The sequence below is a fragment of the Notamacropus eugenii genome, chromosome 4 (assembly GCF_028372415.1).
Source record: "Notamacropus eugenii isolate mMacEug1 chromosome 4, mMacEug1.pri_v2, whole genome shotgun sequence".
In the NCBI taxonomy this organism is placed as follows: domain Eukaryota; kingdom Metazoa; phylum Chordata; class Mammalia; order Diprotodontia; family Macropodidae; genus Notamacropus; species Notamacropus eugenii.
In genome coordinates, this window is record NC_092875.1 from 85,785,123 (window position 1) to 85,800,461 (window position 15,339).

The 15,339-nt window shown below is 36.4% G+C and overlaps 1 non-coding gene across 1 annotated transcript; it reads left to right on the top strand.

The window, feature by feature from the left end:
- The first annotated feature begins 13,615 nt into the window (after positions 1-13,615).
- On the top strand, positions 13,616-13,720 carry LOC140502872 (U6 spliceosomal RNA). Its single transcript, XR_011966607.1, has one exon. It is a non-coding gene; the product is annotated as a U6 spliceosomal RNA (small nuclear RNA).
- The last annotated feature ends 1,619 nt before the right edge of the window (positions 13,721-15,339 follow it).

Below are 15,339 nucleotides of genomic sequence, written 5' to 3' on the forward strand. Positions count from 1 at the left end.
CTCACATTCTACTGTATGTTTTAGAACTTTCCTCTTTTGTTAACACATCCATCTTTGTTCTGGATTTCTTTATTTCACAGAAAAAAATCCGGCTCCCATTCCCCACTTCTCATCCAAGATATGTTGCATGCCTTGTTACTCCTTTCAGTACTGAAAAGAAAGCACACACTCTGGCTTGCACTCCTTTGGAGTGAGGGCTTGCTGAATCCTTTTTGGGGTTGCTTATCTACATTTGGTGTTCATCTGCCACCCAACTCTCGCCTATGGCTCCAAGAAGCTGTAGCCATAACCCAGTAAAAGCATCTAGGTAGATGAGCTAACCCAGGTTAAGGGTAACCAATAGGCCTCAGCCCCTTTGGGAAGGAAGGGGAAGATCTCTCCCAAGCATGTGAAGACTTCCCCTGGCTCAATAGACAGATGAGAACAATTTGTTCCGATGGCAGTGAAGGTGGCTGAAGCAGGCACCGTGGATCACTTCAAGCTTGGTCAGACATTGAAGGTGCCAAGGTCATCCACTGCATCCCGGGCCATCTCCAGTCATTTTGACTTTTGTTTTGACACTGGCCTTTGAAGACTCTGGGAGAGAGAGTGAGGCTGATGACTTTGGGCAACTCTGCCTCACTTAAACCCAATTTACACTTTACTCCAGACATTAACCTCTCGATGTCATTAGTCCTCTTCAAAAATGTTCGGATGAACAATAAGAACAAGCCCCCATTCCTGCTGGGGTCAAGGTGGTGGCCTCTCCATGCCACTGAGGGGTTTTTTTGAGTTGTTTTTTTTTGGTGGGGGGAGAGGGCTGAGTGCTTAACTGAGGGGAAGGAGAAGAGAGAGAGCACACAGCACTACAGTAAACAACACAGGTTTTTTTGGAATGTGAATTTCTTTCAGAAATGCAAATTTACATACATTGATAGTCTATGTGTGTATCTTCTCTGTGATAACATATGTATATACACATGCAATGCATATGAATGTGTATATTGTATATACACATATATGTATAGATACATATTGAGATGTGATAGGATGCTACCCCACATATAACAAGTTGGAGAGATGGATGCCATTTGTAGCAAAGTTTCATGGATCTGTGTTCTTACCATGCCTCGTCTTGTATGTCATTGAATCTCAGGGCATCTAGGTGGTGCAGTGGATAGAGCACCTGTCCTGGAGTCGGGAGGACCTGAGTTCAAATCTCACCTCAGACACTTGACACTCACTAGCTGTGTGACCTTGGGCAAATCACTTAACCCCAATTGTCTCATCCTGGGTCATCTCCAGTCATCCTGATGAATATCTGGTCACTAGATTCAGATGACTCAGGAGGGGAAGTGAGGCTGGTGACCTGCACAGCCCTCTCTCACTCAAAACAAAGTCAAGTGCAAGTCATGTCATTATTTCTCTGATGGCATCGTCTTCTTTGGCAATGAAAGATGAACACACATTGAATCTCAATCTGCCATTTGATTCTTTGCCTTTTGTTGAATTTTATCCTTCCAACTTCTCTAATGATCTAGAGAGAAAGGTAGTGATAAGTTATTTCTCGTTAATAAATGCAATATTTTCATTAATTGACTTAAATCCCCACCTTAGCTCATTAAATATTAACTATTTAATGAAATAAAGAAGCTTCCTTTCCAATAGTAATTACTCTTATTTATAGTTAAATATTAAACTTATCAAATACGTATAGCATTTGACAAATGGCATCAGTAATAAACATAAGGCATATTTAACAATTTACAATATTTTGATTATGACCAGTGACATATCCTGAATGACCTCAAGCCCTTAACATAATGTCAATGGACATTGTGGAAACTTAAGTTTTGCAATATTCAGGTTTTGAACATTTTTGTTATTTATTCAGACATTTCAGTGATGTCCAACCTTTGTGCAAAGAGAGTGGAGTAGTTTGCCACTTCTTTCTCCAGGGAATCCATTTTGTCAGTCATGAGAGATTAAGTGACTTGCTCAGGGTCACACAGATAAGGAACGTCTGAGGCTGGATTTGAACTCAGGTCTTCCCTACTCCAGTCCCAGAACCTTATCCACTGAGTCACTAGCTGCCTCTAACATAGTTATCAAGTAAAATCTCTTCTCAAAGTCCTTTTTGTAAGATAAAGTTCTCTTCCTGAGAAATGATCTCTACATCTCGTTTCTTTTGAAGATGGCAGCAGGAATCAGTCTCTTCAGTTTCTCCCACACTCTCACTTTTAACAATCTGTATCTATAGTTTATCAAGTAGAACCTTCCTGACTCCATAGGAAGAAGCACTTCGATTTCAGATCTTTCTCAAATGTCCCTTCAAAACTCTCAAAACAAACTCTTAATAGAATTCTCTTTGTAAAGTTTCATTCTATCCTTATCATAGTTCTGAGGAGAAAGAAGTTTTGCATCACTTTTAGCCCTCTGCCTTCCACATCAGTTCTTCATAAATCCTCATTGATTACAGGTTAAACGCATCCCTTTCCCCAAGCCCGTAGGGGATTGAACAATTTTCTCAAATGCCTCTTTAAACTACCAGCACAAACTAATGTTTTCCCTCTCATCATTTTCTTTGAGCTCTATCTGGCTCTTTAAGCTATAATAACAATACATGTAGTCTATGAGAGATGTATTTGAAAGAGGGGTTGGAAAGAAGTTGGAAATGTAGCAGGTTTCCTTCCTTTACCATAGTCTGACAGAAAAAATAGATCAGTGAACTGCAAGGGAAGATGCAAAAATGTATATGGAAATTCAGACTGCCAAGTCCTCACTTTTCTCCTTCCTTTACTCTTGGGAAGATTTCTGGTAGACATTCACTGAGTTTGAGCACTGAAGAAAAAGAGACAAGGGAGAAAGAATGATTCTGGAACTGAGAGCACTGCCACAGGACAGGGTGACACCATCTTGTAAAAATGGACAATGTTAGATTCAGGAAAATAATTGAAAATCACTTTTAAAAGGGACAAAAGTGCCATAGGATACAGTTAGATTTGGAAGGGCACTTACAGGTCATGAGGTCCAACATCAGAACCTTTTACTCAGAGATCTCACTGAACTAGGTACATAGCCCAATGAGGTCAATGTCCTATATACTCATTTTGTGGAATTGGGAACAAAGAAGGAGCCCATCAGTTAGGGAATGACCAAAGAATGGGGCATGAACATAAGAAACATGTAGTATTGTGCTTCAAAGGAACCATGAATAAAGAATTCAGAGAAGCATTCAAAGGCATATGAACTAATATAAAGTGATACAAGCAGAACCAGAAAAATATTTTTTTCTTTATTTCAATTTAAAATATTTTTTAAAAATTCACACACAAAAATTCTTTCCTGACCACCTTTCTGTTACCCTAGTAGAAAAAAAAAGAAAACCTTCATAACAAATATTCATCATCCAGTGAAATAAATTTCCACATTGGCTGTGTTCAAAAATATATGTCTTACCCTGCACCTGTCAGGAAATGGGTGGCGTGCTTTACCCATAGTTCTCTTGAATCTTGGTTAGTCGTTGCAGTAAACAGTTACTCATTCTTTCAAAACTTCTCCTTGCTTGTTACAATGTTGCTGTTACTGTGTAAACTGTACTTCTGAGAACCAGGAAAATAATATAGAAAGGAATACTACCATGTAAATGGGTAGAACAGAAAAATGCAGTTTTAATGCAAAGGCTGGCCGCAGAGAAGAGATTGCAAAGTAGACACCCTTCCCCTCTTTTTAGAGTTAGGGGACTGGCAATGTAGAGTACTGCTTTTATGGAAAGATTCCATTAGTTTTTCTGAGAATAGCTTTTTTTTCCCCTTTCTTTCTTATTCTTTGTTTATTTCACTAGGTAGGGAAGAAACAAAGGAGATGAAAAAACAAGAGATATAAACCTTTTTAAATTGTAATTTAAAAATTAAAAATAAAACATTTTCTTTTTTAAATCTTTAGTTATTTATTTTTAGTTTTCACCATTCACTTCCATAAGATTTTGAGTTCCAAATTTTCTCCCCATCCCTCCCCTTCCCCCACCCCAAGACAGAGTGCAATCTAATATAGGCTCTACATATACATTCATATTAAACATATTTTCACTAGATCATTTTCAAAATTATAGCATATATGTGTACATATATATTTAGATATATAAAGTAATAATAAATAAGTGCCAAAGCTAAGAATGAGCCAAGGTTGGTAAGGGAAGATAAAAATAAAAAGAGGTATTTCTTTTTAAGTTATATTGAGTAGAAGGAATACAACAAGGGAAAAGACTGTAGTTTGTGGTGGATGGGACAAAGATCACTCTTTGCCAATAGAGAGAAAGCAGGGCTGTTCAAGCCTTGGTTTCTGCTTTCTCTGACAAAGAGAATGACCCTTGTAACTATAAAAATGTGCCTTTTTTTAGCAAAAGCTAAAAATAGGAAGGACTGAATAGATAGGGACCTTGAAACAGTTTGAGAGATTTCAAGCTTCAAAATAAACTTTCCACACTTTAATAAGGATCTGAGACTTCAACTGTATATGATTAAGCCAGCAAAGTCTAGGAACTTTGTCCCTAGCCATTCATTTGCACAAGACATGCAACAGGAATATATCTAATTGCCCTGAGAATGATCCCCACTAGTCAAGGTAGAATACCTTATTTTGATTTTCATCCAGGAAGGACTGTCAAATGAGAGAGACCAAAGTTCTTCCACCGCCTTCCTGGAAATGAAAAGCCTTACAGTAATGACTCTGGGGCAATCAGAAAGGAGAAGTTACAGCCAATCCTAGGCTATGGTTCATTGCCTTAGAAAAAGAAATCCTTTTGAGAAAGGCTGAGCATTTTTCATTCTTCTGCTTCTGACTCTGAATTTCACCACCATGCCTCAGTTACCTTCTTACCGGAGACTTCCTCGCCCTCTGTGATCTTCTCATTCTCAAACATCTCTCCACCTTTGAGGCCCCCTTCTCCCATTGGTGGATTTTTCTTAGAACATCCATTTTGAGTTTTGAGAAAGGGCACAGGCTAACCATCCTTTATTCTTCTCCCAGCTGATGCTCCATTCATCATCATTATGCCCCAGAAAGGATACCTTATTCCTTCCAGCTACACTTATCTACTCCCTTTTATGTGTTGTATCCCCCCATTAGAATTCAAGTTTCTTGAGTGTAGGGGCTGTCTTTCTTTTTACCTGCCTATGTCAACCTGGTGCTTAGCCCAATGCCTGCATGTAGCAAAAATTTAATAAATGCTTATTGAATTGACCTAAAGAATACTGTAACACTAGCTAAAAAGAAGGCAGTAACACCCAGTCATAACATTCAGTAAAGGTGATTAAGAATAAAACAAAGGAGAAGATTATGAGAAGATAGCCAAATAAAATAGGAAATTATCTGGCTCTCTCTAATTCTCCTCCAAATAACTTAAAATAATGCCTTAAAATGAATTTTAGAGCAGCAGAAATGATAAAAAGTGGGGTTAAGGGAAGTTTTCCAGGCTAAGACAACTTGGGAAGACATTAGGAAAGATCTGACCTATGGGATGGTGATCTGTCCAGGAGTGAAGAGGTACAATTATAGCCTGGCAACAAATAGCAGGCCTTGGGTGGCAGTTGTGTTGAAACAACTGCAGCTCTGGGAACTTTCACCTCAGGGATGGTAGGGATTGGGCAGTTGATCAAGGAAAGACTGGGTGGGTGGGAGCCTCCACTGGCACTGGACATAGCTTTGGTTGTGTGGCTACAGAAGAAGAGGAGAAAGTATACATTGGTGAATACATTTGAAGGGAGGGAAGCGGTCCCTGCTTGTGGTTCCCAGATGGAGAAGGACTAATTGTGGTCATTCACAACAGAGTCAAGTCCCTGGTTTCAGTTCCAGGGGAGAGGGGCCAACTGATAGTCGTAGTGTCTGTAGAGGCCAGTGTTATACTTCAGGGATCATGGAAAGTGAGAAAAGCACCACTTTTGAAGTGGTAGTGGTGCTGCCAGGGCCCTGATCATAGCTTAGGGATGGGGAAGAATACTTGAGGTGGCTCGTAAACCAAGGTACAAACCAGGAGAACAGTGACCACCGTACCTGGGAACCAAAAAGTCAAAAACGACCAGATGGATCTCTGAAAACAATAACATGAAAAGCCTGAGATATTATCCTGAGAGAAATTATTATTTTTTAGTCAATTATTAAATTAGGATTGAAGTTTTTCCTTTCTATTTCTTCATTCAGGGACCAGCCCTTGTAAGTCAGTCAGCCAGTCTCTGAAGCACATTGCTGATGGAAGAGATTGACCAAATCCTCTGGGTACATGCTCTGCAGTCTTGGGTGGGACCCTACCCAACTACAAGACCTTAAAAATAGAATCTAATCTAAGTGAATTTTTGTGCTTTGGAAATGAGCCCCTGTCCTTGGAACCTTCCACTAGAATTTAGGGTGACCCAGCTTATAAAGAAGAAAACTGGAGTGTACTGGGTAGATATGGATTCCTTTGTTCAGATTGCTGTAGGCAGCTAAGTCTCATAATCAAGTCACATTCTCAGTAGGAGGAACTGAAGACTTTTGGCCTACCTCTTCATTAAAATGTTTGCTCCCTCATTGATTATTCAACAATCAGGGTTTTTACACCTGTCAGGGGCACCTTCTTTTCCAAAGGTATTTAAATATTCAGGGATCTCCATGGTTTTATCTTTGTTTACTTGTACTTTGGTTACAGAGACTACTGATCATCACTTTATTATTTGCTAGCCTAACTAATAAATTGATTATTAATTACTCCAAAACTCTGTCTCTCAGGCTTTTTTTCATCACAGTTTCCCACACCCAAGGAGCATAGCCTGACTCTAACATAAAGTTAACAGCCAAGAAATAGGCCATTTAAAAATGAGTAAATAACAGAAAAAGAACCTGACCATAGATAATTACTGTGGTGATAGAGATCAGGGTTCAAGCTCAGAAGAAGACAGTAAAGTCAAAACAGCAACTTGGAAAGATTCAAAGAAAAATGTAGAATGGTCACACCCCAAAAAGAGTTCTTGGAAGACCTTAAAAAAAAGGACTTTTTAATTTAAAAAATTTTTTAAGGATTTTAAAAATCAAATAAGAGGTAGAGGAAAAATTGGGAAAAGAAATGAGTAATTCAAGAAAATAGAGGAAATAATGAAGAGAAAGTCAACCAATTGTAAAAAGAGACCCAAAAACTTACTGAAGAAAATAGCCCCTTAAAAATTAGAGCAAAGGGAAGCTAATGACTTAATAAGATTAAAGAAATAATAAAACAAAAACAAAAGAATGGAAAAAATAGAAAAGAACGTGAAATAGCTCATTGTAAAAATAACTGACACATAACTGACAAAACAGCTTGAGGAGAGATAATTTAAAAATAGTTGGGCTACCTGAAAGTCATAATGATAAGAAAATCTAGATACTATACTTCAAGAAAGTGTTAAGGAAAATTGTACTGAAGTTTTAGAATGAGAGGATAAAATAGAAATTTTTAAAAAATCCACTGATGACTACCTGAAAGAAATCCTAAAAGGAAAATTCACATGAACATTATCCCTAAATTTCAAACCTCCCAGGACAAAGAGAAAATATTACAAGTAATTAGAAAGAAACAATTCAAATATTTTGGAGCTACAGTAAGGATAACACAAGATTTAGCAATTTCTACATTAAAAGACCAAAGGGCAAGGAATATAATATTCTGAAGAGCAAAAGAGCTGATTATACAGCCAAGAAAAATCTACCCTGCAAAGCTTAGTGTAATCATGTAAGGGAAAACATGGATATTTAATGAATTAAAAGACTTTCAGACATTCCTAAGGAAATTACTAGAGCTGAATAAAAAATTTGACTTTCAAATACAAGAAGCAGGAAAAACATAAGAAAGCAAACATGAAAGACCAATCATAAGTGATTTAATAAGATTAAATTGTTTACTGTTTTATATGGGAAAATGATATTTGTGATTCTTAGGGATGTTATCATTATTAGAATAGTTAGAAAGAGTATATATAGATAGAGGCTTGGGTTTGAATTAATTAGGATGAAATGATCCTAAAAAATAAAATTGGGTAGGGAAAGGTAAAACGGAGCAAATTATCTCTACAAAAGAGGAAGAACTTTTACAGTGGAGGGATGGAGATGGAGAATGGGCAGTGTGGGAACCTTATTCTCATAAGAACTAGGTTAAAGAGGGAATTATACACACACACACACACACACACACACACACAACTGAGTACAAAAGTCTTCTTAACTTACAGAAAAATAGGAAGAGAAGGAGAGAGGATAAGGGAGGGACTCTTAAAAAGGTGTGCAGACTAGGGAGGCAGTGGTCCAAAGGAAAGTTGATTTCTGAAGAAGGATGAGGGGGGAGAGAGAGAGAGAGAGAGAGAGAGAGAGAGAGAGAGAGAGAGAGAGAGAGAGAGAGAGAGAGAGAGAGAGAGAGAGAGAAGGATAAACAGTGGAGGAAAATAGGATGGAGGGAAATGCACAGTCATTATAACTTTGAATGTGAATGGAATGAACTCACTCACAAAATGGAAAAATAGCAGAATGGATCAAAACCCAGAACCCAACAACATATCACTTAGAAGAAACACATTTTAAAATGAGAGACACACATATAGTAAAAACAAAGGGCTGGAGTAGAATGTATTATCTTCAACTGACATAAAAAAAAAGCAGAGGTAGCAATCATGACCTAAGACAAAGTTAAAACTAAAATAGATTTTATGAAAAGAGATAAGCAGAGAATCAATATTATGTTAAAGGGTAACACAGATAATGAAGTAACAATACTTCAATACTATACATATCAATACTAAATCATATCAATACTAAACATATATGCTATAAGGTAAACCAAATGCTATAGCATCCAAATTTTTAAAGGAAAAGCAAAATGAATTATGGGTGGAAATGGATAGCAAAACTATAATAGTTTCCCCTCAACTTTCCCCACTCACAACTAAATAAGTCTAGCCCCAAAGTAAATAATATGACTTAGATAATATGATAAATAGATAAATAATATGACTTAGACAAGCTAGATATCTAGAGAGTACTGAATGAAGATGTAAAGGAATACACCTTTTCTCAGCAGTCCATGGCACCTTTACAAAAATTGACCATATACGATGGCATTAAATTTTATAGTCAAATTCAGAAAAACAGAAATATTAAACACATCCTTTTCAGATCATGATGCAACAAAAATTACATTTAATAAAGGACCATGGAAACAGATTAAAAATTAATTGAAAAACTAAACAATCCAACTTCAAGAATGAGTGAGTCAAAGAACAAATCATAGAAACAATAAATAATTTTTTTTAAAGAGAATGATAATAATGAGACAACAGATCAGAACTTAGGGGATGCAACAAAAGCAGTAATCAGAAGAAAATGTATATCTTTAAATACTTCAATAAAAGAACAGATCAATCAATTGAGTGTACAATTTTAAAAGCTAGAAAAAGAACAAATTAAAAATCTCTAATTAAACACCAAATTGGAAATCTTGAAAACTAAATGCAATTGAATTAATAAATAAAACTAAAAGTTGGTTTTATCAAAAAAAACAATAAAATAGATAAACCATTGGTTAGTTTGATTAAAAAAGAGAGAGAAGAAAACCAAATCACTAATACCAAAAATAAAAAGATGAACTTAAAGCAATTATTAGAAGTTATTTCTCCCAATTCTATGTCAATAAATTTAACAATTTAAGTGAAATGGAAGAAAACTTACAAAAATGTAAACTGCCCAGATTAATAGAAGAGGAAATAGAATACCTAAATAAGCCTATTTTAGAAAAAGAAATTAAACAGGCCATAAATGAACTTCCTAAGAAAAAAACATCATTGCCACATGGATTTACAAGTGAATTCTACCACACTTTTAAAGATCAACTAACTCTAACGTTAAATAAGTTATTTTAAATAATAGAGAAAGAAGCAGTCCTACCAAACTCCTTTTAAGAAACAAATATGGTGTTGATACTTAAACCAGGAAGAGCAAAAACAGAGAAAGAAAATTCTAGACCAATTTCACTAATGAATATTCATGCAAAAATCCTAAATAAAATACTATCTAGGAGACTATGGTAATATATAACAAAGATAATGCGACCAAGAGGGATTTATACCAAGAATGCAGGGATGGTTCAATATAAGGAAAACTATTAAAGTAATTGATTATATCAATAACAAAAGCAACAAAATCATATAATTATATCAATAGATGCAGAAAATACTTTTAATAAAATATAACACTCATTTGTATTAACAGCACTTGAAAGCATAGGTATAAAGGGGTTTTTCCTTAAAATGATAAGAAGCATCTACCTAAAACCATCAGCAAGCATTGTCCGTAATGGGGATAAGCTAGAAACCCTTCTAATAAGAACAGGAATGAAATAAGGATGCCCATTGTCACCAATGTTATTCAATATTGTACTAGAAATGCTAGCAATAACAATAAGAGAAGAAAAAGAAATTGAAAGAATCAGAATGGGCAACGAGGAAATAAAACTATCTCTTTTTGCAGTTACCTGCATACCTGCATACGATAATATGTTTGGAAAATCCTAGAGATCCAGTTAAAAAAATAGTTGAAACAATAATTTTTGCAAAGTAATGGGATACAAAATAAACCCACATAAGTCATCAGCATTTCTATATGTCAACAACAAAGTCCTTCAAGAAAAGGTAGTAAGAGATACTTCATTTAAAATAACCATGGACAATATAAAATACCTGGGAGCATACCTGCCAAGACAAATCCAGGAACCATATGAACATAATTATGATATAATTTTTATACAAATACAGTCAGATTTAAATAATTGGAGAAATATTAGATATTATTGATAATATTAGAAATAATATTTGTGGATAGGCCGAACCAATATAATAAAAATGACAATTCTATCCAAACGAATCTACCTTTTCAGTACCATCCCAATTAAACTACAAAAAACTTATTTTATTTAGCTAGAAAAAAATAATAAAATTCATCTGGAAGAAGAAAAGTTCAAGAATATCAAAGGAATTAAATTTTAAAAATGTAAAGGAAGGAGGTCTAGCAGTAATCTTAAACTTTACTTTAAAGCAGTAATTACCAGAATATCTAGCACTGACTAAGAAATAGAAGGGAAGATCAGTGAAATAGAATTAGTATATAATACACACTTGTGAATTATTATAGTAACCTTGTGTTTGATAAAAACAAAGATGGAAGCTTTTGGGAAAAGAATTCACTATTTGGTAAAAATTGCTGGAAAAACTAAAAAGGAGTCTGGTAGAAAGTAGATATGACAATATTTTACACTGTTTACCAAGATAAGGTCCAAATGGATATATGACCTACCAGTACTTCTTAAATTGTGCGTCATGACCCTATTTGGGGTCACAAATAAATTGGCAACAGTGAAAGGTTTATGAATGTACAATGATCAAAAATTAATTCAGAATCAAACATCATGAATCCAAGGTGTTTCTGGCTAGAGCTTACCCATGTTGCATCATGCAACTTCACTGCAGCCATCATTCTGAACACATGACATGTACACTTTGTACTGGGCACGCTATCACACCCACACAGCACCAACAAGCACTGTGGAAACACAAAAAGGGGCAGTGAGTGGAAAAAGTTTAAGAATCCCTAATGGACATAAAGGGGGATATCATAAGTAAATTAGAAGATCATGAAACATATTACCTATTGGATTTATGGATGAGAAGAATTTATGAATAAACAAGAGACAGAGAACATTGTGGGATATAAAGTGGATACTTTTGATTGCATTAAATTAAAAAAGGTTTGTCTAAATAAAACCAATGTAGCCAAGATTAGAAGGAAAACAGGAAAGGATAAAGATATACGTGTGTATATGTGTGTAATTTTACATCTAGTTTCTTGGATAAAGGCCTCATATCTTAAATATATAGAGAACTGAATCAAATTTATAAGAATATGAATTATTCCCCAGTTGATAAATGATCAAAGGATATAAGCAGGTAGTATTTGTAAGAAGAAATCAAAACTACATATAGTCATATAAAAATGCTCTAAGCCATTACTGACTAGAGAAATGCAAATTAAAACAACTCTGAAGTGTCATCTCACACCTATCAGAATGGCTAAAATAATAGAAGAGGGAAATGACAAATATTGGAGGGGATGTGGAAAAATTGGAACACTAATGCATTGTTGGTGGAATTGTGAACTGATCTAACCATTTTGGAGAGTAATTTGGAATTATGCCCAAAGATTTATAAAACTGCTTATACCCTTTGACCCAGTAATACTACAGGTCTGTTTTCCTGTCTGATCAGGGGAAGAAAGAAAAAAAAAACCCTATAATTCCAAAATATTTATAATAGCACTCTTTGTGGTGGCAAATTGAGGGGAAGGAAATGGCTAAATGAGTTGTGGTATATGATTGTAATAGAATACCACTACACTGTAAGAAATGATGAAAAGGTTGGTTTTAGAAAAACATGGAAAGGGTGAAATGAGAAGAAAAAAGAATGTTGTGTACAGTAATAGCAATGTTGTTTGAAGAGTTAACTGTGAATGACTAAGCTGTTTTACATAATATAATCATTCAAATCAATTATGCAGGCACATGTGTGTTTGTCCTCCATTGCCGAAGAAGACGATGCCATCAAAGAAATAGTGACATGACTTGCACTTGACTTCGTTTTGAGTGAGGGAGGGCTGTGCAGGTCACCAGCCTCACTTCCCCTCCTGAGCCATCTAAATCCAGTGACCAGATATTCATCAGGATGACTGGAGATGATCCAGGATGAGGCAACTGGGGTTAAGTGACTTGCCCAAGGTCACACAGCTAGTGAGTGTCAAGTGTCTGAGGTGAGATTTGAATTCAGGTCCTCATGACTCCTGCACAGGTGCTCTATCCACTACACCACCTAGTTGCCCCTATGAAGGACTTATGAAGAGAAACTCAGAGAAAAATTGCTATATATAGTTCTACATATCTCAAATGCTGACCTTCTCTAATGTGGGGTTGGGAAGCAGGGAGGGAGACAACTGGAAACTCAAACTGTAATAGAAAATAAATGTAAATTTAAAACAAAATAAAAAATAAAACAAAATCTACATCCTATCAAAGAGCAAGTTCAGGGAGCCCCATGAATCAATCTGTTCAGTATAACCTTATGCCTCAGAAGAAACTATCCCACCAGTCCAACCTGGCAGCAACTGCCCAATATCTGAGTGACCTCCTGACCTGGTCCAGTAGTAAATTATTGACTGAGAAGCCTTACTGCTCCAGGTCAGTAATGGATTTACCAGTTCATAAAAGACATTGGATCTCATTAAGAGCAAGTCCAGCTGAGGTGCCTTTCCAATGGAGCTGACATGGCTTTTCTAGAAGCCAACTCAGCTGCACAGAGAAACAATTCATCCATCACTGACACCATGCCCTGTAGTGAACGCCATTAGGGTCTTCTAGACTAAGACAGGACATCAAAGTCCTACAATTCTTGAATTGCAAATTATGTAAGTCATATGTGCTCCCTACATGTGTGCCTCAAAATTGTCCTATTAAATTTATATCCACTCTTTCCCTCATGGGCTCTGCATTTGTGGGAGAGTGCACCCCCTTGTTTTAGAGGAAATGTTTTGTAACTATTATGTACTCACTTTGGCAGCACATTTATTAAAATAAGAACAATGAAGAAAAGATTAGCATGTCCCCTGTGTGAGAATGACACATATTCATGAAGTGTTCCATATTTTAATGCTCAAAATGAATAAATTAATTAAAAAATAAAAATTAATTTAACAATTTTTTAAAATGAGCAAGCCAAAAAAAAATAATTAACTGAGTCTAGTAGCTGATTTTGAAGCATGCTGTCAGGAAAATGTAAAGGAAGGGAGTAAGTATTTATTAAGCACCTACTATGTGTCAGACCCTTGGTTAAGTGCTTTACAAATATTATCTCATTGGATGATAGAGTGGAGCCAATGTTAGGAAGATTTTCCAACCCACTTCTCTGGAGACCCACCCTGTCATAGCTGATGTGGTTTGGGCAAGTAAGCCCCCAGAGATTGTTTTACACATGGGGCTCATCTGGGATATGTTTGGGTAACACTTACGTTTTCTGGGATCCATTGTAGAGATTTTTCACGTGATAATCTTCTCCCAATTTTTCTTCTACCTCTCTTACTTGATTATTAAAATTCTTTTTGAGTTCGTCCAAGATTTTTTGGGCTTGAGACCAATTCATATTCTCCTCTGAGGCTTCACATTTAGGCATTTTGACATTGTTGTCCTCTTCTGAGTTTGTGTTTTGATCTTCCCTCTCATCTTTCTATGGTCAGAGCTCTTTTTTTGTTTTTTGCTCATTTTTAAAAGCCGAGCTCTGCTCTTGTGACACAGGAGGCACCATCCCAAGCTTCTTGTACTGGGGGCTTTCTATGCTGGGGTCTCAGGTGCTTGGACTTGCCCACTGCACTAGGGTGGCCCAGCCTAGTTGCACCTATTGTGCCAAGGATCTGGGGTTGGCAATTTGCCTTCTGCACTGTAGCTGGAGGCCTCACAGCTGGTTGACTGTGCCACTCACCTGTTGAGCCAGAACCAAGGGGCATCGTTGCTAATCTTCTGTGGCTAAGAATTTCCCACGGGCTTGCCCCAATATCTGCTGCTCTGGACTGTGTTTCCCTTTCACCCAAGTCAGACAGACCTCTCCTAAAGTCCTTCTAAGTTATCTTAAACTAGAAAATTGTTTCACTCCATCTTTTTGTGAGATCTGTCACTCCAGAATCTATTTAGAGGCTTGATTTAATGTTGTTTCCAAGGGAAACTGAGGAGAGCTCAGTCAGCATCCTGACTTGTCTCCCCCATCTTGACTCTGACTCTCCACATGGTACTCTTCTATTTGGATGCTTTAGTTTGCAAGGATCTGCAAGAGAAAAAAACAGCATTTTTGTTGTTGGTCTGGTTGTTCTGCATGAGAACCATCAGTATTTTCAAGTTTGCTTTCTTTGCAAGTCACATCAAGTCCCTTTGAGATAATTTTTTGCATAGTTGAAAGTATTGATACATTAATATTATTGTACACATCATAGGATTTAGCTTGCCAGTGCTGGTGGGGTTAGAGAATGGAAAATGACAGAACAAAAAATGGCTAATTGGTAGCTGATACATTAAGTAAGGAGGATTTGTCTTTGATAAATTCAAGTCACTTGGCCTAGATGAACTATATTCTCAGGTACTGAAAGAGTTGGTAGGTGTGATTGCTGAAAAAACTGGTAGGGATCATTGTTATTTGAATTATTGTAGAAAGCAGAAGACATACTGTAAGTCTGGAGGACAGACCTAGAAAAATAGCTCAAATAGAGTACCACCTGATAGCT